We start from the raw sequence: 22,661 nt of genomic DNA on the forward strand, positions 1-22,661 counted from the left end.
TGCTTGGCCCGCATATACAACCACCTACTTAAAGGATCAGGGATGCACCTTCCTTCCATAATTTTAAAACGAAACTAAAACGTTGGTTACTAAAATCACCGTTTTATGACATTGATGAATATCTTTCATGCAAAATTGATGATGTACTTATTTAAATAAAATTTATTGTAATAAATAAACATGTATACTTACTAGTGTCCGACCGAAGGTTCGGTTTCGGTTTCGGCCAGTTTCGGCCAAAAAAATCATGTTTCGGCTGTAGTTTCGGTTTCGGCCAAAAAACGGCCGAACCTTTCGGCCGGGCCGAAACTTACGAAATGGTACTTCGTACTATGAAACTAAACTATGTGACAAAGACCAAAAGTTGGGGAATAAGTAGGACAACAATATTTATTAAGATGTACCTACATATACTGATTCATGTATAGGTACAGAAATTAATTGGTTTATTATAAAATACAATTCCACTAATGAGGGCGCCACTAGACGGTTGACGCAGACTTAAGAGGCTGTTAATACCTATAACGCGCACACTGTCTAATTGTATCGGAGTAAATGAGATTAGCACTGTCGCATGTTACTGGGCCTGGGCAAAGGAATAATAAGAAAACTCATCATCTTCCTCGCGTAGTCCCGGAATTTTTGGCACGGCTCATGGGAGCCTGGGGTCCAATTGACAACTAATCCCAAGAATTGTCGTAGGCACTAGTTTTTAAGAAAGCGACCGCCATCAGACTGATCTTCGAACCCAGAGAGTAAACTAGGCCTTATCGGGACTAGTCCGGCTTCCTCACGATGTTTTTCCTTCACCGAAATGCAAATAGTAGGTAAATATCAAAATTATATTTAGTATAAAAGTTCCGAAAAACTCATTGGTACGAGTACGTCAAGAGTACGTGGCCGGGGTTTGTACCTTGCGACCTTCGGATTGAAAGTCGCACCAGGGCTCGCTTTTTAATACAATGGACATTGCTTGGAGTCTGTGCTCAACTACTTATCCTGAAGCCTGAAGCACGGCTTTGACTTCGCATGAAAGTTCGCCTCACTGGGGCACTTCGGACGTTTAGGCTCAGGTGAAGATCGGTACCCGGCCTTGCGATATTGTCAACAAAAAATTTGCGCTCGCTGCGCTCGCGTTTTTGATTCAACCTGTATCTGCAATCATGTTGGCTTGACTGGTGAATGAATAGAGTTAGACCAAGAAAATTCTGCAATTATTTTGATAGCATACGCAGTGCAACTAGTGCAAATGTTATTTAAACGTCATAATTTCATAGAAGTTTTGGCGTTTAAAATAACACTTGCACTGCGTGTGTTATCAAAATCGTTGCAGAATTATCTTGGTCTAACTCTAGTAATTTTCTTAAAAAACTGCTTAAGTAACATCAATTTCAAGGGCATTGGGTGTTGACAGCCCCATAATATGTGTATAAAAGCGGTTTTATGACAATTTTTCAACGATTTTAACAAGTCTACAAAAGGTTCGGTTTCGGTTTCGGTTTCGGCCGAAACTAGAGCCAAAGCCGAACATTCGGTTTCGGTTTCGGTTTCGGCAAAAAAACATGTTTCGGTCGGACATTAATACTTACTACGACATAAGTATTAATAATTAATAAGTGTAATATACGTATAGGTATATTTACAATGATATTTCTAATTTTATGTAATCTTTGACGTGTAACCTAATGTTATTAATAAATTTTCTTTTTCATTTTCATTTTCAGAAACGTACAAAAACTGCCATTTGTTGTCGATTTGAACTTGACGACTAAATTGTCAAAGAAATTTGTTTTGACACTTGTCATTTTTTAACGTTCCGATATCACCCACTTAATAGACTTTACGGTAATGACATTTTGCGGTCGTTGTATTTACTCAGCTCGCCAAAAAAAAATCATTTGCTATGTGGTACTTATAGATACACTACCTGTTTAAGGGTTACAGTACGGGAAGTAGTGTCATAGGGTGCAAATTTTGGTATCGGATGAATTCACTTAGCACAGATGTAATATACGTAAAGCTAAGCTAATTGAGCCCGGTAGACATCCGCCACCCCCTGGCAGGTAGGCAGGGGGGGGGGGCAGTCAAAGTAATTTGTAATGGATTCAAGCTTTCAACTCCTTTTTAACCCCGTTAGAGGATGAAGTTTTAAAAACGCTGAAATCACTTTTCTTGTATTCTAATAATATATGCATATACAAAGTTTCAAGCCCCACACTCGAAAAAAATTTTGATCTCCATACAAATTTTCAACCCCTATTTCGCCACCTTAGGGGACGAATTTTCAAAAACGCTGAAATAAGTTTTCTTGTATTTCAATAATATATCTTTTAACGAATTTTGAAATTCCTAGCTTAAAATAAAACTTGAACCCCATACAAATTTTCATCCCATTTTTAACCCCCTTAGGGGTTGAATTTTTCAAAATCACTTCTCATCTCTTGTACACATTATAAATGTAGCCTGGTGTGCAAATTTTAACTTTCTAGCATTTGTAGTTTCGGCTGATAATAGTAATAAAAAAAATTGCAATCCGATTTTGATTCGAGCGTCTGGAAATGATACCAAACTCTAGGTGGTAGGTAAATAGAAGCCGATATGATTTGTGTAACTTTGGATGCCCCCCTGCCTACCCACCAGGGGGTGGCGGATGGCTACCGGGCTGGATTGGCTTAGCTTTACGTATACTACATCTGTGCCAAGTGAATTCATCCGATACCAAAATTTGCACGTCCCATACATTGGGTGACACTGCTTCCCTTACTATTAAGGTTTCTGTCTGTACAATATTCTGACACGATCGAGTATTTCAAGATGGCGGTTTTTTTGCAACTTTGTGACTCTGCCATTTACTTAAGGATCGCTGAAATAAAATTTCGTCATAAAATTTAGAAACAATGAGACGCGCATTAATATATTTTTTATAATGATATATTATATATTATGAGAAGATCATGGCCTAGAGTCCTAGACAATTGTTGTCGTAGCATAAATGATTGTCATCTTGGCTAAGCCCCCAGACTCATGAATCTTGAGACTTGAGACATGTTTTCAACTAAAGATGTCACTGTTGCCAGATGTTGTCCTGTCTGTCTGCTTTAAACTCATAACCATAACCGTGTCATAACAAGAAACAACTATCTGAAATGGCCTCTTATTTTGTGACACAACCTTATGTAGGAAACCACTGGACTAATACCAACATCAAATAAAAAAACGAAACACCTCTATAATTACTCAATTCTACACAATTAACTACCACGTATTAATTACCTATTGTTATTTAAGTTATCGCTTATTAAAGTTGAAAATTTCTTAAGGAATTGATTACTAGCTGTAAAATTTGACATATTCAATTAAGTGTTGAATTGAGTCGCTTAACTTCGAACTCGGGTAAATCCATCTGTCAGATTATGCGATTTTGGTATTAAGAAAAGGTAATAGGGTAGATATTTGCTGAGAGGGTCGAATGTATTTACCCGAGTTTGAAGTTAAGCGACACAATTGTATATAAATTGAAATGGCTTAGGTATAGGTAACGTCATTTGGCTAACAACATGCGCGTGGGTTTGTTGCTGTGTCTTCTTGTCGCGCTTGCGCAGGCCTCTTATCGACCTCCCAAGGATAAAGTAAGTTATTTTTTTGTATTACTGTGGTTTTTTTTATGAATTATTGCTCCTGAGACGATAATTGTAAGATATATTCTTATCTTTATTTATTTCTCATCTTAAGTTAGGTTATTTATCTATCTATCTATCTATACATATAATAAAGCTGAAGAGGGTCGAAAGTCTGTACATGGAAGATATTTGAAAAAAAGTTGGCTTGGATACTTAGAATTGATAACAGAACACATTCCAACAGTTTTTAGAATTTTTGTCTGTTTGTCTGTTTATTTGAACGCGCATCACGTGAAAACGGTGAACAGATTTTGATGAAAACTTTACTAATCTGTCGAGAAAATCCCCGGCCAGGTTATAGGCTATAAAAATTCAACCCCTAAAAGGGGGGGTAGCCACAACACTCGATTGACTTAAGTTTGCCCCTGAATCCTATGGCGCTACTTAGGAAGGAGGGGCAAACTTTTTTCAAATATGTGCTAACACTATAGAGTACCCTGGTAAACTAACAGATGGCGCTGAATTTAATACGATGTGACATAAATAAGCCACCGAGGAAGGATTTTGCCAAATTAACTCTAAGTTTAGAAGACCCCTCTTCTAAAATTTCGATCAATCATACGGATATCAACAAATTTAATTGAATAATTGTGTTGATTTTAATAGTACAACAAAATTAAACGACAGAAAATTAATTGCCCCTCATTGCACAGTGCCATCTTTTGGGGAGCTGAGTAAACATTAAGTAACCAAGAAAACTAAAAATTAGTTTACATAGTTACGTAGTGGTAAAATAAACACACATCAACACGCGTATAATTGCATAAAATTATTTATTTTCTCCGTCATACCTCATACCTAATCGTAATTATATCGCATCCATATCAAATGCATATTCATACGTATCGCCTCCTTAAGCACTTAATAATAGCCACGAAGGTGGGTACTTTGAAAAAAAAACATTGACCTCTGTCGTTTGCAGTGCCGGATTAACCCTTTTAAGCAAAATAAGCTTGCTTAGGGCACCATGTCTAGGGGGCACCAAAAAATATCGAAAAATTTACGCGTTCGCTTCGATCGAAATTTTTATATCGAAAAATTGTCGCGCTCGCTTCGCTCGCGTTTTCAATAACTTTCTGAGATATGATAAAGGTGACATTCGGGTGGCGACTGCAGCAGCATTAGGTACTCTGTTGCAACGTTACTGCTGCGGCACTGTCAATTTTCGTGATAAAATGATGTGACTGATTTCCATTCTCAGCTGAAATGCAGCAATGAACGTCAGTCAATTTACCAAAAAAAATCAATGTAATCTTGATGACCCTAGGGAGACGGGGCACCATGGTCTAGAAATACTTAGGGCATCAAAATATCTTAATCCGGCACTGGTCGTTTGCGCAGTCAATCGATTTGGGACTCGCATTTTATACGCATTACCATGCCTTCCCGAAAAAAATCGAATCATACGCGAAAGTTTCGCACCGCATTGAGGTTACAAGGGGCACCTGGTCTTCCTCAGGAGTCTGAAGAAGACCACGGTAAGTGGCGCTCTAGCCAGGCAGGCTTCGCTCTCGCTCGCGCGCGTATACCTTACTGTATCGTCCGATATACACCTACTACTCTGTCGTTTAATTCCTTAGAGAATATAACCAACGGAGACGCCATGTCTATAATTTTCGGTACAAAATAGTCTGGCGTTTTTTGCGGGGGAGGGGCACATCAAATGTGTACCTACGTAACGTAAACATAGCCATGTCAGATAAACGTCGGTTGACCATTGGCCGCCTATTTTCGACAGAGGGGAACGCCTGTTATTGACCACTCCGTTTGGTTATATTTATATTCTCTAAGTTTAAATCACGTGTAAAATTTGAATAAGGGCGAATAAAACTATTGATTTTGGAGTGTAGTTTTATTTAGTGGTACCTAATTGTAAAATATTTAATCTGGACTTCAGTCCTCTAGCATATCCATATGTCAACTTTACTTCAAGTTCCGCCTCCAGGGGAGAGGGAGAGAAATTAGGATTAGAAATTAGCCGCTTACTGACACAGACCGAATTACACGCGGGCGGAGCCGCGGGCACAGCTAGTAATATGAATATAAAAGTAAAATATAAAAACACTTACAAAACAATAAAAATTAATATAAACACATTATATAAAAAAACTAACCTAGGGTGCCGCCAGCAGCGGGGCAAGGCCCAAGCTACCGGTGGTCAGGGCTGAAGAGAGAGGAACCGGCGGACTATCCGCGCCGTGTCCAAGATCACCGCCTTCTGCATCTGACCCTTGATCCAACCACCTAGCGGGAGTCTCTCAAGGTGTTGGTCGAGACTCTTCGCTATTAGATATTCTTATTTTTAAATTTATAATATGTTTTTAATATGTCCTTAAAGCTAATTCACACTAAAACACATTACTTCAAAGTTACACTACCTAAATAAAATATTAATACTAAATATTTTAAATAGTAGAACTCTTAAGCTGAAATGACACACAAATGAAATTTTGTTTTAAATTGGTTATACAGGGAAACCTGGATAACGGGACTTCAAGGGTCCTGCACATTTGTCTCACTTAAAGAGCTATCCCACTTACTCAGTGTCTCAGATAGCCAGGTACAAATAAATATCTGTCTCATGTACAGAGGTACCGCTGAATACAGGCGTGAACATAGGTTGTGTCATTTATAGAGGTGCAATTATTATAAGTATGAAATAACGTATTTTGTAAACTTTTTGCTCGAGTTCGAGACTGCTTCAGAATATTATATATTTATTAATGAGTATTCAAAAAATAGAAACTGCTACATTAAATTCGAAACCTACTGACTTCATTAAATGTGTCTATTCCATATTCGTAAACGGATACCTACTGTTTTATAAGTAATAATCAAGATATTAAACTTCGAAATATTTTTATCTAAATTAACTTACGTCCGAACGTTAGATATACCAAACTAAAAAACAAATGATTTAGGTAGGTTGGTACAAGTGCGAAAATTTATTTGCAATATTCCGAGTTAAAGAGTTTATAAATTGACGTTATCTCAGATACAGAGTTATAAAATTCAAAGAAAAGAACTTAGTAAAAATGATCATTATTCTTTAAAAAATATGTCTCAGTAAAATAGGTAAAATACACCTCTGTCTCAATAATTATAGAGGTAAGTATGACCACAGCTTAATAAATAGTTAATGACTGTAAAATCGAAAGTACTAATCCCAGTTATAGAGGTTTGTTTTTTCTCACTAACAGAGGTAATTCAGTGCTAAAGTGTCGGGACCCATGAGTCCCAGCTTACGTTAGACCGGGCCGTGTCCGGGCCCGAGCTTCCGGCGCTTACTTTTATATGACGTAACAGGCGATCACGTGATGCTTTCCATAGAAAACTCCGGCCCGGACACGGCCCGGTCTAACGTGAGTCATCCTTTATCCAGGGTCCCATTTAACCAAGTTTCTCTGAATATTTATATTATTTTCTTTTACTTTTCATTTTTGTCATTCTCATTGTACATTAAGCGAATTATTATATAATTACATAAGTTATTGACGGTCATAATATAAATTCGTGATCTTCAACTTCAACATTTATTCATTTGACTGACGACCGGTCTGGCCTAGTGGGTAGTGACCCTGCCTATGAAGCCGATGGACCCGGGTTCGAATCCTGGTAAGGGCATGTAGAAAGTAGAGAGGTATAGAAGGCAATAGAGAGTACTCTCTCCAGGCGGGTGTTATGCCTGGGGACCGAAGTCCATTGAGAGTTGGTCGGAAGTTATATATATAGAAACTGACATTATAACTCCGTAAGCGCGATGTAGGTCTCACTTACTAATTGCGTTCTAGACGTAGTATCTTCTTAGCAGTTTGTGCGTTCTAAGCTCCCTAACGCCATCTGTTAGGTTATTGTGGAACGACGTTTTGGCAGTGACAGCTAGAGGAGACGCCACATCAGCCCCCCTTTGAGCGGAGGGGTCAGCGACGACGTATGAAGTGTGCAGCGAAACCAGATGTGCTCGAGCCAGTGTGGCGAGCGAAGATGCTCAGAGTCACAGGCGAGCGGAGCGGCTCAGAGCCAATGTGACGAGCGTAGTTGCTCAGAGCCAGAGAGGCGAGCGGAGTTGCTCAGAGCCAGAGAGGCGAGCGGAGAGAGAGAGAGAAAGAGAGATTGAGGTACCAGGCATGAATATTTACAAGATATTTACAGGTATATGACATATGTACAGACTGTACAGAAGCATGCTAGGTGGTACACTCAGAAAGGGAAATGGCTTGCTGCGAGGCGGCGTCGTCAGGATCTTGAGGTCTTCATGGCTGTCCAATGTCGGAAGGTCACCAATGTAGAAAGTAGAGAGGTATGGAAGGCAATAGAGAGTACTCTCTCCAGGCGGGTGTTATGCCTGGGGACCGAAGTCCATTGAGAGTTGGTCGGAAGTTATATATATAGAAACTGACATTATAACTCCGTAAGCGCGATGTAGGTCTCACTTACTAATTGCGTTCTAGACGTAGTATCTTCTTAGCAGTTTGTGCGTTCTAAGCTCCCTAACGCCATCTGTTAGGTTATTGTGGAACGACGTTTTGGCAGTGACAGCTAGAGGAGACGCCACAGGCATTTACTTGTATGATGATACAGATATTTGTTCCTGAGTCATGGTTGTTTTCTATGTATAAGTATATATCGTTGTCTGAGTACCCACAACACAAGCTTTCTTGAGCTTACCGTGGGGCTGTCAATTTGTGTAAAAAAAGTCCTTAATATTTATTTATTATTTATTTATTCAGCAAATAGGCCACAAGGGCACTTTTACACGTCAACATTGAATTTACATACAAGCAAAAATGATAACAATACTAGGGATGTAACGATACCGATACCGATACCGATATATCGGCCGATATAATCGGCAGGCCGATATATCGGCATCGCCGATTTAAATTCAGCCGATATCACAGTTTGAAAAGCGCGCGAAACAAATGACGCTGCTAATAATTTGAATAAACCTTGTTTGGGGTCATCCATTAATTACATCACACGTTTAGGGGGAGGGAGGGGGTCAAGAAAATGTGACATGTTGTGACAAGGGGGAGGGGGGAGTCATAAACTTTGTGACGTCACTTTAACTTCATCAGTAACCGAAAATTAATGTATTTAAATTATTTTATACGCTAATTATCATTTAAATAACAAGGTTTTGAAACGATAATCGTTTAATTTTATTTCTTAATCAGTTTTGGTTATAAAATTACTAATATTTCTTTCGTCAAAAATATTTTCATAAAATATTAAATAAATATTTGCCGATTTCGTTGAAGAAATGTGACGTCACACCAGGGGGGAGGTGTTTGCCAAATGTGACCAAGTGTGACAAGGAGGGGGGAGGGGTAAAAAAACCTAGAAATTCGTGTGACGTAATTAATGGATGACCCCTTTCCATAAAGTGAACTATATTTAATTTGGATTTACTTTTGCATTGATTGCTTGATGGTTACCGAAATAATAAAATTGTTTTCTTTGATTTTTGTTTGGCATTTTTCTTTATTTGTTTTACAGTTTTTCACACTTCACAAAATCGAGTGTCTATTATACATAAGTATGTTTTATGCATATTAAGTATATAATTCCTTATTTATTTTATTTATTAAATAACTACTGTGCCATTGATATCGGTATCTGTATCGGTATCGCCGATTATTTACTTCAAATATCGGTATCGGTATCGTATCGGCAAAATCATGTATCGTTACATCCCTAAACAATACATAAACAATTTTATGAAATACAACTAACTGCAACTACCAATTCAAACTAACGTAATACAATTACTTAGAGATGTATATGGTCTATTAATGTCGAATTACGAATTACATAAAAAAACTATAATAATAATCATCATAACTTAGTAAGATTGATTGGCCTTACATTTGAATTATAATATATTATGTATATATAAATATTTTTGTCTGTGTAGAAACCTTGGGGCCTGATGATTCCTCCAGAAACATTTGAGACAACACTTGAGGATTGTGAGAAGCAACTCCAAAAAGTAAGTTATTAACCAAATAGTATTTTTTAATAATTTAATTGTAACGTTGTACTGAGTAGAAAGCTAGCTACTAAGCTACTTTAACCTTTTGAACGCCAAGAACCCAGGCGTCGTAAAACGTTACAGCTAAAAATAAAATTACAGTAAATGACACAAAAGTTTTGTGAGATTTACTTACGTAAATTATAATAAGCCCATTTACATCATACTGCGGAAGGTGGTGGCCGAAGCTTCTATGTAGGTATTATATTTTTGCTACAATAAAGGAGGGTAGATGGACATATTGGACATATATATAGCAAAATGATTTTGTTAAGTAATAAAGTGAACCTGGTAGATTTTATAATATTCCATGTATAACGGGTGTTACAATGCCACGATAAGGGTTAAACGACATGGTTGCTTTGGCACGTGCTGTAGACCGCTCTTAAAAGAAACAAAGGCTTTTGTTTAACGGATTAGCACCCGAACCCGAAAAAGTCATTTGAGATAATTCATATTATACCCGATAATTTTATGTTCGTTGTTGTATAATATTTACGTGAAAATTTAACATAGTATAGCAAAACATCATTCAAAGATTCAAGACCTTCATTCAAAAAAACTCGATATAATCCGTCTCAACCCCCTTGAAGAATTTTCCAAATTGCTGAAATTATTATCTCTCTTATACGAAGTTTACCGTATATCGTTAAAAAAAACTAACCCCACTTGTCCGTATAATATGTCTATGTATTGGCGCGAGCTAGACTACATAAATGAAATATATATATTTTGTGTATGTACGTTTGAATTGGCCTGTTAATCAACATTTGATTAATTTGATCTTTTACAGTTGGCGGTAAGTATTCTGCTATTATTGATAAAAACATACGTAGTACTAAGATACATATTAAAAAATGTAATAATTGTATAGTCTTTATAATCTTTATACTCTTTACGTTGTTCGAAGACTACCTAGAGGTATACCTACACTATATAAAATAGTTTTTGCACATCACCTATTCGGAAAAGGGCTTTTTCTTCCCCGCTAGGAGGGATCAAAGTGGCACTTTTTCTCCCTGCTACGGGGGATCAAAGTAGCACTTTTATGTTCTAGGACACTGTTTTTGTTATTTTTTGCATTCTTTTTTTAGCTTGAATAATATTTTGAAACAATAATTTGTGTCAACACTAAGATTTTTTTATTTTCATCATAATTGATGTGAAAAGCAGTATGTGTCACACGGTATCAATAGTAGTTTGTGTTACAAGGGATCAAAATGATATATTTCCGTTAAGGGCGTACATTGAATCCTGAATGAAGCGATGGATTCTAAAGTAGAATCCTGAGCGTAATGAGGGATTCAAGTGTTAACGCCCAAGACTAAATAATTTTGATAAGTACCGTGTGACACATACTGCTTTTCACATCAACTATGAGGAAAATAAAAAAATAAATAAATGAGGAAATTATCATTGTATCAAAACACTATTTAAGCTAAAAAAAATTGTATGTAAAAATGAAAAAAAATGTGTCCTATAACAGAAAAGTACCACTTTGATCCCCCCTAGCAGTGCCACTTTGATCCCTCCTAGCGGGGAAGGAAAAGCCCTTTTCCGAATAGGTGATGTGAAAAATTATTTCGTCTTGGGCGTTGACACTTGAATCCCTCATTAAGCTCAGGATTCTACTTTAGATTCCCTCACTACGCTCGGGATTCTATTGTAGAATCCATCGCTTCATTCAGGATTCAATGTACGCACTTGACTGAAATATATCATTTTGATCCCTTGTAACACAAACTACTATTGTACGCTAGTTGCTTACTTTAGTTACTGAATACCTACGTACATGAACTAAGAAATAATGCAACTTTAATAACATTATTTGAAATAAGTTTCCATGGTAAACATAAGTAGGTATTTTACATTTTATTCTGAACATTTTATTTTTCTTTATTAACATTTTTATAACATAATAAAATCCCTAAAAACATATACAGTAGAGTCCGGTTATAACGACGCCCAAGGGACCGCTGATATTACGTCGTACCAAGTCGTACTAACCGGACGTCGTACTAAACGAACTGCCAATTTTCATAAATTATTTTAATCAAAATAATTACATCATTTTGTATTTATTAATACTTATGCGAGAATCAAAGAAAAAAACATTTCAATCAAAATATTTATTTACATTAGTATCACATCATTTTGACTTTAATGGAGAGACTTGTGTGTTTAGAAGTGGTTTAGAAGAAACCACTTTTAGATACACTCATCATCCGCAAATTACTTGAATCCCGTTAAATAAAAAGTCGTAATTCTTGGGGATCTAATCAAGATGACAATCGTACATCGACAATCAAACATTTCAATTTTGACTCAAGCCTTTACCGCTGACTGTGTACCTACTTTTGTTTCAACAAGCAACTTATACTCAATTGAAACAGTTCTTACAAACCCAATTTCAATTAGGATGCGTTGTTTTATCACACAGATCCTATGGCCACCTCCTGTGTCCATCATCAGATCAGCTCGAAGGTACCGAAATATTGCATTGTCACCCAACTTACATAATTATGACAAGTTGGGTGACAATAATGCAATATTTTTGGTCAATTGAATAAGGGTAATTGGGTTTTATTTAGCTTGCAAGATTACGAAAACTCACATGACTTCATTTCATCTTGCTGCGTATAGGCAAAGGGGGGAGGGGAGTTGGGTGCGCGGGACGGAGTAAGCTTCTTACTAACAATTTATTTGTAAAAACTACGTCGCTCGTCGTTGTAACCGGACTTGACGGACGGATTTTGTGTCAATTTCCGTCGTTAAAAGCGGTCGGTCGCTATAAGCGGAGTCGTAATAAACGGTTGTACTTTCATAGTAGCTCATACTAAAACCAAACAAGTGCCTATACTTACGTCGCTATAAGCGGTTGGTTGTTATATGCGAAGTCGTACTAACCGGACTCTACTGTAAATAATAAAAAAATTACCCAAGTCGTAGTCGCTCGGTAGGGTGCCCAGAAGGCCAGCCTTTTGCCCCGCTGGATGGCAATGCTGATCCGGTGGGCAAAATATTGGCCAGCCCTCTGGTCACTGGAAGCCTCTATGAGGCGCTTTGACAGCTCCTCATAGAGGCGACGCGCGCAAGGTCTCCACGGCCCCAAGGTCTCCACATCAAACGCCGCAAATATGTAGCTACTACCTAGTGTGACATTTGCGGCGTTTGAGGCTTTCGGCCGAGGAAGCGGCCACACCATCGCCAACTTTGGTGCCTGGAATATGGGACGGCACCAGGGTATCTACACACGTAGCGTCCCAGACAAGTGGCCGGCCCATACTCCATGGCACCAGCGTCATTCCGTCAGGCCTCTTGCCATCGACCCTGGCCAGACCGTTGGGCTCGAGGACCGCCGGTACCTCGGCATTGACAAGGGCTCTTCGGATGACGTCGTTGAGGCTGGCGTGGCGGGGGATAGCCCTACGGCTGCATGAGAGGCCGTGGTGGCCCAAATTGTCCACCATAACTCCGCATTGGCACCGGTGGGGCATGTTTGTTGATGCCCCTATTCTGAGACATGTGGCCAAACGGAATGTTGTATTGTTCAACAATGTGCCCACCGTCGTGGATGATAGTGTCTGCAAACACAGACCCGACTCCCAGGCCATTCCGCAGTGGCAAGAAGACGAGCTCGATCTGTCGGACTATGTGCCGTATCTGTTAGGAGACGGTTTCCTATATAGTTAGACGACAGAGAGGCTCGTTCCACTGCCTCTGCGAACATGGGTTGACAGGCGGGTCCGTGTTAGGACATGTTTAATGCCATACGCTCTTGGCCTCGGTACACTACGAAACCTCTAGGTCCCCAAGGGAAGGGCCTAAATTTTTCCCTATAAGGTTCTGAGCACCGTGTACCGTGTGTCAATATTATTCTAAAATTACTTCATTTTAATCGTTTGTTTCACTTTACAGAGCAAACCACAACTTTTGACAGGATCAACAAACGCAAAGGTAATACGACATACCTACTAATATTGAATTGAGTCGATGCTTTCGGGAAGTGAAGTCGATATTGTTTAGTTTTCTCTTGCCATCAAATATGTACCTATAACGTTTTTGTCAATTAGTGCCAATGCCAACCTGTTACACTCAATTGTGTATTTTTTGCATGCCATTAGGTAATATTTCTAATCTTCTTTAAACGAGTAATTCTTGTATACCGGGTGGAACAGAACGAAGGACTTTTACGCAAACGGGGAATAATTGTTTAGGCTACGTACCTTATTTTTCACTTATTAACCACGTTAATATTTCTAACCGTTTTTGAGATTAGTTTATTAAATATTAGTGCAAAAATCTGTATGTTTCAACCCTAGCAAGTAGATCCTATTGAATGACATTACATGTGTCAATTTAAAATGTAAATAACTTTGTAGGGTTGTCACTGATATAAAAATATTTAATTTTAATGATTTTGTTTTATTTTGTAATCCAGCTTGACGATTATAATAACTCGATTGGAGATCACTTAGATAATACTATCCTTTCAGCTCAGTCCCTAGAAATGTTCCACCCTGTATATATATATTTATTTTACCGAGGATCTCGGAAATGGCTCTAACGATTTCGTTCAAATTTACTAATGGGGTTTTCGGGGGTGAAAAATCGATCTAGCTAGGTCTTATCTCTGGGAAAACGCGTATTTTTGAGTTTTTGTATGTTTTCCGAGCAAAGCTCGGTCTCCCAGGTAATATACTTACCTATATATACCTACTTGATTTTATACTAGCTGTTGCCCGCTACTTCGTACGCGTGGATTTGTATGTTGGTGGTTAAGTATAATATGTTCTAGGTACATGAGCATAGAACGTTATGCAGCAAAAGATAGTAGGTAGTAGGGACGGTTAATAATTTGTTAATTATTATCGCATGAGATTTGCCTGTCAACCTACGAAGTTTCAAGCTATTAATTAAAAAAAAAATGTTCTCGATTTATAATCCCTCTCAATGGGGATTGAGAGGGATTATAAATCGAGAACTTTTTTTTAAGGGGTTAGAAGATTTTCAAGTCCACTTTTAATAAACATGTTCCATCCCGATGCAAACGTTTAACCCCTTTAACTCCCTTGGTAAATAAATATTTAAACACGCTGTCTTGTTTTATATTATTGTGTCTTTTTACGACATTTCATTTACAAAAAATTACGTTCCCGATGCAAACTATGAACCCCTTTTTCATCAACTTAGGGCTTGAATTTTCAAAAAAGGTGATATCAGTTTTTAACCAAGTTTCAAGTTCCTAGCTTAGAAAAAATGGGACCACATATAAACTTTTATTTTTAATCCCCTTGGGGGTTGAATTATCAAGAATGTTGAAATAACTTTTTGTAATCTTATACCTACATATTATATATTATGCCTTCCTAAGAAGTTTTAAAGCATTTGTAATGGATTCAATCTTTCAACCTTTATTTAACGCTTTAAGGGGATGATTTTTTTTAAATGCTGAAATTACTTTTCTTGTATTCTAATATTATGCCTTTAAATACAAAGATTCAAGTCCCGCACTCACAAAAATGTTTGATCTCCATACATACTTTCAACTCCGTTTTCACCACATTGGGGGATTAATTTTCAAAAACAAGTTTTAATGAAATATGTACTTTTTCACAAAGTTCCAAGTTCCTAGCTTATAATAAAAATTGAGTCCTATACAAACTTTCTATCCCGGTTTAACTCTTTTAGGGGATGAATTTTCAAAAACACTGAAATAGCTTTTAGTTATACTTATTCTAATAATATGCCTTTATACAAAGTTTCAAGACCCGCGCTGCTGAGTCATGCCAAACTCCGTTAACTTGAGTTACATGAGTTACGGATAACCAGTCTAAATCGCCTTAAAAACCCTTAAATATATATCTTCTAAAAGAAAATTTTGAAAATCTTCATTATTTACTGAGAAAAGCATATGACTAACTCATGTAACCTCATTTTTTGCCGATGGCGTCAGACACAACTCAGTTAACTTGAGTTGCATGATATATGCATGACTGACACAATCAAAATATCACCAACGTTTCTTAAGTTACCGGAGTTAGGCATGACTGGCCGAGCGCTTGGTTTATACGACAACAATATTATTTCACTTGATTATGAAAAAATGACACATATTGTCTAGTAAATACGGTATGGTTTATGCGCAAGCGGAATTATCCTTTCTGCTTAACAATACAATTAAATGAACATACGGATTTTATAAGAATCTAACGTTTTCCGGGAATGTGGCCCACGCGGTATTACCACCGAAAAGAAAAAGGAGCTTTTAAAATTGTGTCAAACTATGCCAATGTCACGACGAAATTTTTCGAAGATTTGGTAGTTTCGGATTCTGTATGTGACCTAGATTCAGTCATGGACAATTAAAAAGTTCTAATTCTAATAAGAAGTGTTAGAATAAGGAGGAATAAGGGATATATTTCTATAAATTTACATACCTATTTGTTAGCAATTTAATTGATTCCCTTGTTTAACAAAACCCATAAATTGTAATGTTTTTCGGCTAAGGGGACGACTTTGTCAGTTGTCGAACGGAACCTTATCAACAATCGACAAAGTGGTACCTTTTACTAAACTCACGCACAATTTATGATATTTTATGCGTAACACAAAAGGATCAATTAAATTGTTGACAAATTTGAGTTCGACGAAGACTTGAATCAGGTTGGTAAAGTATACCTATACCATACGTGCCGCGTATGTCATGTAACTTGACTTACATTACTTCGTGTGACCACTATAGTATGGAAGAGTTGATCATGCGAAACCATTTAATTCGAATAAAATAAAAACTATTCAATTATACCAAAAAAAAATTAAAGGGCCTATTCTGCTGCCCTCCTAAGCTAAAAGGCAGTTTTTCGACATTTTGCCAAAATTGACTTTTTGTGATATTCGTAATGTAGAGATCAAGATGCATCGACCACTTTGGCCCGTTTTCCGATAAGTGGCTTAGTTTTCGAGAAAAATATCGTAAAAAGACCGTATTTGCACTAATTTTCTAAGCGTTCCTAGTCTAAAAAGCGACTATTTGACAAAGCCAGGCTAAAACAACGTATATGCAGCTATACGTTTTTTTACGCTCTGGTTTGCGTAAAATCTTATCCACCATGTCTAGCCTAAAATAACGTATAAGCCAAAAACTAGGCTAAAAATACGTAAAAGACGCTATACGCGCTTTAAGATTAGGATCTTTAGCAAAATTTTAGATCTGATACTAGTCTAAAAAATCGTATAGTATTTTTTTTTGTTTAAATGTCTCATACGTCATTTAAGCTTAGTATCACTTAACTTTTTTACGTCACCATAATAGTCTTTAGAAACGTATAAATGTTATACGTTCTTCTTATTTTGTATGGACGTCGTATTAAACGCAAACAAACTTTTATAATGGTTGAAAGTGCGTCTAACTAGTCTATAACGCAGTATATGCTCCAACCTTCGTCATGCTCCCCGCGCGCCGAAAGACACCCTTATGTTAAGTAAAAGCCGTCAGCCGCAAGCGCAGGCTTGTGGCTGCCGGTATGCGAGCGGAGGTGGCATTTTGCGCGCGAAATATTGACCGAACGCCAAAGTAAGAAAAATACTTTATTATTGCATTACCATCATATGTTATCAATAATATGTAGTGTTTACAATCAGTACCTTCGAGTATTATCATTTTTATCAAGGTATATACTTTAAAATTGCCTCGCACACAGCTCGCTCGACAGCAAATACGTCTTTCTAGCGTAGTTTGTGATGATGAAATTGTTCATACGTACTTTTCTACAGCAAACGTTGTTTAAGTTTTATTTTTTCATTCGACGGTTTGACTGCTTTTATTTAAATAAAATCAAATTTATATTAGAGCTAATTGTATCGGGTTTAATTCCCTATAAGCCAAGTAGGTATTTGACATTACGAAGAGTTTAAATCTTATTGAAAAATGTTTTAAAGGGAAATTTAATGAGAATTCTTATGGACAGAATAACATTTTCCGCCTAAGTATTTAGATAACCAGGACAAAGGACCATGGGCATCTTTGTATGGAACCTGGGTCCATCCAAAAACCAACTGAGAGTTATATATATATTAGGCCATTAAATACCTAAGTGGGTTTTATAAAAAAACAATATGTATCTTAAAATAAGTGGGTATGTTTGTGTATTAGGTAATAGTTGTATGTTAAAAGAGTAAAAGCTATGAGTTTGTAATCTAATAGAAAAATAATTTTATCAAAATTTGAATCTGATTTTTAATTAGGTACAACCGCTAAAATGCGTTTTAGAATTAAATAAATGACAGAGTATGTGCAGCAATTAATACGAGTTTAATTTTATCGCTAATGTAGACTACACAACTCGCTAACGTCTTACCGTGCGATGAAACTCTCGATGATTCGATGCCTATTGATAACAAACCAAAATATCTATTAGAGATGCCACGAATTCGGTAAAACATTATGTATTATTGTGAGTTACGTGTATGCGAAAACTGGTCACCTACAAAGATAGATGGTTGCTAAGATTTAAGTCAGCAGCAAGCTGGGATCTCCATACAAACGTAGTTACGCTCTCATTTTAAAACGATTAGGTAGATTGCTCTAAAACTTTGTACTCACTAAAGGATAAGGTATATCTATGCCTGTAATTAATGTGTAGCTTCAGATACCATAATAAAAAAAATACAGCGAATATAAGTTTTTCATACAAAACTTATTTTTCCTCTATTTCATTAGTTTTGTTGGAATATAAACTAATTAGGTACTGGTATAGATATACCTTATGTTATTGTATGTGCAATTTTAATCCAACACGTTGTTTTAAAATGAGTATGAATCTCCGTTTTTATGGGAAGTAATAATTCGGCTGAGCTTATTGCGGACTCTTTTAAGTTTCGTTGCTCATGCTCATTAGAAGTACATGTAATGTCATTAGTAGAGTCGAGTAAATCTAGCCTATGATACAAATAAAATCAGAAAGACTGTACACATTAAAAATTTGTACATATTATGGGGTTATTCCCACCAGTTAGGTATCTACCACCAAGTTGTTACCAGTAACTACTGGGAATTTATTTCCCACCTTTCTTCCCAGTAGCTACCACCAACTCAGTTTTGTGGTAATTACTGGGAAGTTTTTTTCCAGTAGTTACCACTGGTAAATGGTGGGATTTTTTCCCTAGTAGTTACCACCAACATTTTTTTACAGTACAATTTAAATGTCTTTTATTATATGAACAAAAAACACTATACTACTAAGCTTTTATTAAAAAAACGAGGTCCAGCGATTACTTTTTGGATTATAATCTTAATTACCATACAAAATTAACATATAAATCGGGTTATTCCCACTAGTTACCATCAAGTTGTTATAGTTAAATAGTAATAAAAACAGTATAAGTAGAATACTATAAAAATAGAGGCTTTATTGAACCCTAACAAAATTGTAGTAACTACTGGGGAAAAAATCCCACCTTTTACCAGTGGTAACTACTGGGAAACAAATCCCATTAGTTACCACTGGTAACAACTTGATGGTAACTAGTGGGAATAACCCAATTTATGTGTTAATTTTGTATGGTAATTAAGATTATAATCCAAAAAGTAATCGCTGGATCTCGTTTTTTTAATTATAGCCTAGTAGTATGGGGTTTTTTGTTCGTATATAAATAAACATTTAAACTACGTGTCTATTTTTTATTCCCATTTCTTCCATAAATACTAATCTATAAAACCGTATATTCGGTGTTTTTGGTGGTATACGTTTTTTTACACTAGCACGCTAGTCGAAAATCTGGACAAAATCTTAATTTTTCCTAGTATACTAACCAAAAAGGCCGAATAGCTGCTATACGGTCTTTTAACTTAGGATTTCAAGTGGGAATTATTCATTGTTACTAAGCAAAAAGGCAGCATGTGACATATACGGCGTTTTTACCTAGTTTCTACTTCGTAACTAAGTTAGAACGCCGCATAACGCATGTTTACCGCCTTCTTGACTAGTACGACCTACACATTTTTAAGCTTAATACTAATCTAAAGTGTTTTTTATAAAATTAAAAAAAACTGAGCTGTTTAGAAACATACTATAAATACCTAAAATAAGTACATATATATACCTACCACATACAAAAAGAAAAAATGGAAAAAGTTTTTCCGTTTCGTAGAAATTCAAGAAAGATGTTTGGGTTGGTTTTTTGCGATTATCTCGAAACTAGCTTTTGTCGAAAAACTGCCTTTTAGACTAGGACGGCAGTCTGTGACCATATTTCCTACATGTAGATTAGAAAAAATAAAAAAATTACGATGAACCGTCAATGATAACAGCTGAGCATTTGAATCTTTAAAACTTTAAACGTACTTAATTATCTCGAAACTCAACTTTTAAAGATACATGAGATGCGCGTGACACGGCAGCGCGCTGAAAATAACATTTGATCGCCATACAAACTTTCAACCCCTTTTTCACGTAGTAACTTTGCTTGATTTCGGAGTAAACAAATTGGGTTTATAAAACAGTCACGGTCATTGTAGTCACTACAATCAGTCTGATCCACAACAACCTTGCTGGTAGTGACATTAATTTTGACGGTGGGTTCCTTCTATTTCGAGTAGTTTTAGTGAATAGAATCAGGCGTTACTTTGCGGAAATCCATACTAATTAAAACCAAAATATTACTTTGCTAATCCGCGAAAAGATAACGTGCTAGTCAATCAGTGCTAACCCGTTATACTTACTTGCGTATTTTTACATGCAATTAATATTCCCACCCTCCCACCGCAAAAATAAATACGCAAATAAATATAACAAACCACCACCAAAAGAATAAACCTCGACACGTGTTTCGCCTCTCTACGAGGCATCCTCAGGAGTTGTTGACGGTCTGACGCCCGGCAACGGAATGACCTGTCTAGAATGGTCGGCCATATTTATACCTTGACCACTTCCCCTACCGTGCAAGTGTGAGTGAGATGGAAAAATTCGTAATAACGGCGATGACGCAACATTCAATTGTTCGTTAAGAATCATGCCCCTATTGTTGTACCTAATTATTTCCAGTTGTTCCAGAACACCCAAACGCAATCCCACCACCACCACCACCACCACCACCACCAACCATTCTAGACAGGTCATTCCGTTGCCGGGCGTCAGACCGTCAACAACTCCTGAGGATGCCTCGTAGAGAGGCGAAACACGTGTCGAGGTTTATTCTTTTGGTGGTGGTTTGTTATATTTATTTGCGTATTTATTTTTGCGGTGGGAGGGTGGGAATATTAATTGCATGTAAAAATACGCAAGTAAGTATAACGGGTTAGCACTGATTGACTAGCACGTTATCTTTTCGCGGATTAGCAAAGTAATATTTTGGTTTTAATTCGAGTAGTTTTGTCAATCCAAGGTAAAATGTATCTCCCAACCCAAGGCTTCCAAAATTTATCCACACCTCCTGGGATGGAGCAAACTCAGATTATTCGCATTTAGGACCAAATGGAGGTATTAAAATGATATCCAGCTTGCTGGGAATTAATTCCTCAAAACGCTTTTTTGGATCCCATGAACCGTGATAGTTGACATTTTCACAGATGATGTATTTCTGTTGCCGCTATACCACCAAATACTAAAAACAGAATATACTTAATAAATATTTAAGTGGGGCTCCCATACAACAAATGAAACGTTTGCCAGTCCGACTCGCACTTGGCCGGTTTTTTTTTTGTTCTGATATCGACCATTGATGGACTGTGCGGAAAGAGAAGAGCCGTGGAATGTGTGGGATCCCATACATTTCACGACTGTTCTCTTTCCGCAAAGACTCTATACTTATAGATAGAAAAACGGAGAAACGGGGTTAGGGGGTCGCGAAAAAAATTTAGTGGTCATAAAGGGCCGTGACACCATAAAGTTTGAAAAACACTGTTGTAGTGTATAGACGTCTCGAGCGCTTACGTAGTAGTGACGTCACTGACAGTTTGGGTCAGTCGATGACAGACTGTGAACAGTGCCGGTCATACGGCGTGATGTTTGTGTTGGCGAACCGTTGGAAATACATTATATTGTATGATTTACTGAGGTAAATACAATACATTACAGTCATAATCGTTCGTACTCGTTTATAATTTTTTTCTACTCGCGTACTTTTATTTGTCATTTAAAGGGTCGTGCACACATCTTTAAAACCCTACCTTATAGTTGTCAAGACAATTCTTTAGTCTATTCCCCAAAAACGTATTTGTGCATACACGCAGTATCTTTTTGGCACTTAAGGACTCCTGAGGATGCCTCGTAGAGAGGCGAAACACGTGTCGAGGATTATTCTTTTGGTGGTGGTTTGTTATATTTATTTGCGTATTTATTTTTGCGGTGGGAGGGTGGGAATATTAATTGCATGTAAAAATACGCAAGTAAGTATAACGGGTTAGCACTGATTGATGGACTTATGTTGTTCTTGTTGTTGTTGTTGTTGTTGTTGTGTTGTTGTTGTTGCCAACATTATTTGAAATGTCATATCTGACAAGTAAGTGAACTATAGATATGTATTTAGGGTTCCGTACCCAAAGGGTACGGGACCCTATTACTAAGACTCCGCTGTCCGTCCGTCCGTCTGTCACCAGGCTGTATCTCACGAGCCGTGATAGCTAGACAGTTGAAATTTTCACAGTATTTCTGTTGCCGCTATAACAACAAATTGTTGTTTGTGGCGGCTGGCGGTATAACCATACACCCAGCTGGGCAACCTTTTGGAAGAGGCTTCAGCGGCCTTGGAGCTCAAATAGCTCCTAAAAGACTGGTGGTGGTGGTGGTAACGGGAAACCACTGCACTATCTTCCCAAGAAAAATCATGCCGAGTACAAATAACAGAGAAATGATGTCCTGCGACCCGGCTGACCCCCGGCGCCACGGCACGTCCGGGGTGTCTGGTGTGAAATGGGCTACCGGCCACTGTGCTGTGCAACATCAGGC

General features: G+C 37.3%; 2 long non-coding RNA genes across 3 annotated transcripts in view; both read left to right on the forward strand.

Moving 5' to 3' along the window:
- Positions 1-3,374: 3,374 nt before the first annotated feature.
- LOC134801976 (uncharacterized) lies at positions 3,375-9,674 on the forward strand. 2 transcript variants are annotated; one of them, XR_010145781.1, is made up of 3 exons: positions 3,375-3,393; positions 3,530-3,629; positions 9,598-9,674. It is a non-coding gene; the product is annotated as an uncharacterized LOC134801976 (long non-coding RNA). The 2 variants fall into 2 exon arrangements; XR_010145782.1 differs by lacking the exon at positions 3,375-3,393 and adding an exon at positions 3,419-3,437.
- A 3,949-nt stretch (positions 9,675-13,623) lies between these two features.
- The window catches only part of LOC134801955 (uncharacterized), a 29,670-nt gene continuing 20,632 nt past the window's right edge, over positions 13,624-22,661 (forward strand). The window contains exon 1 of the long non-coding RNA XR_010145767.1: positions 13,624-13,671. This is a non-coding gene — a long non-coding RNA (uncharacterized LOC134801955). The remainder of the gene's footprint in view (positions 13,672-22,661) is intronic.

Source organism: Cydia splendana, chromosome 23 (assembly GCF_910591565.1).
Source record: "Cydia splendana chromosome 23, ilCydSple1.2, whole genome shotgun sequence".
Lineage (NCBI taxonomy): Eukaryota > Metazoa > Arthropoda > Insecta > Lepidoptera > Tortricidae > Cydia > Cydia splendana.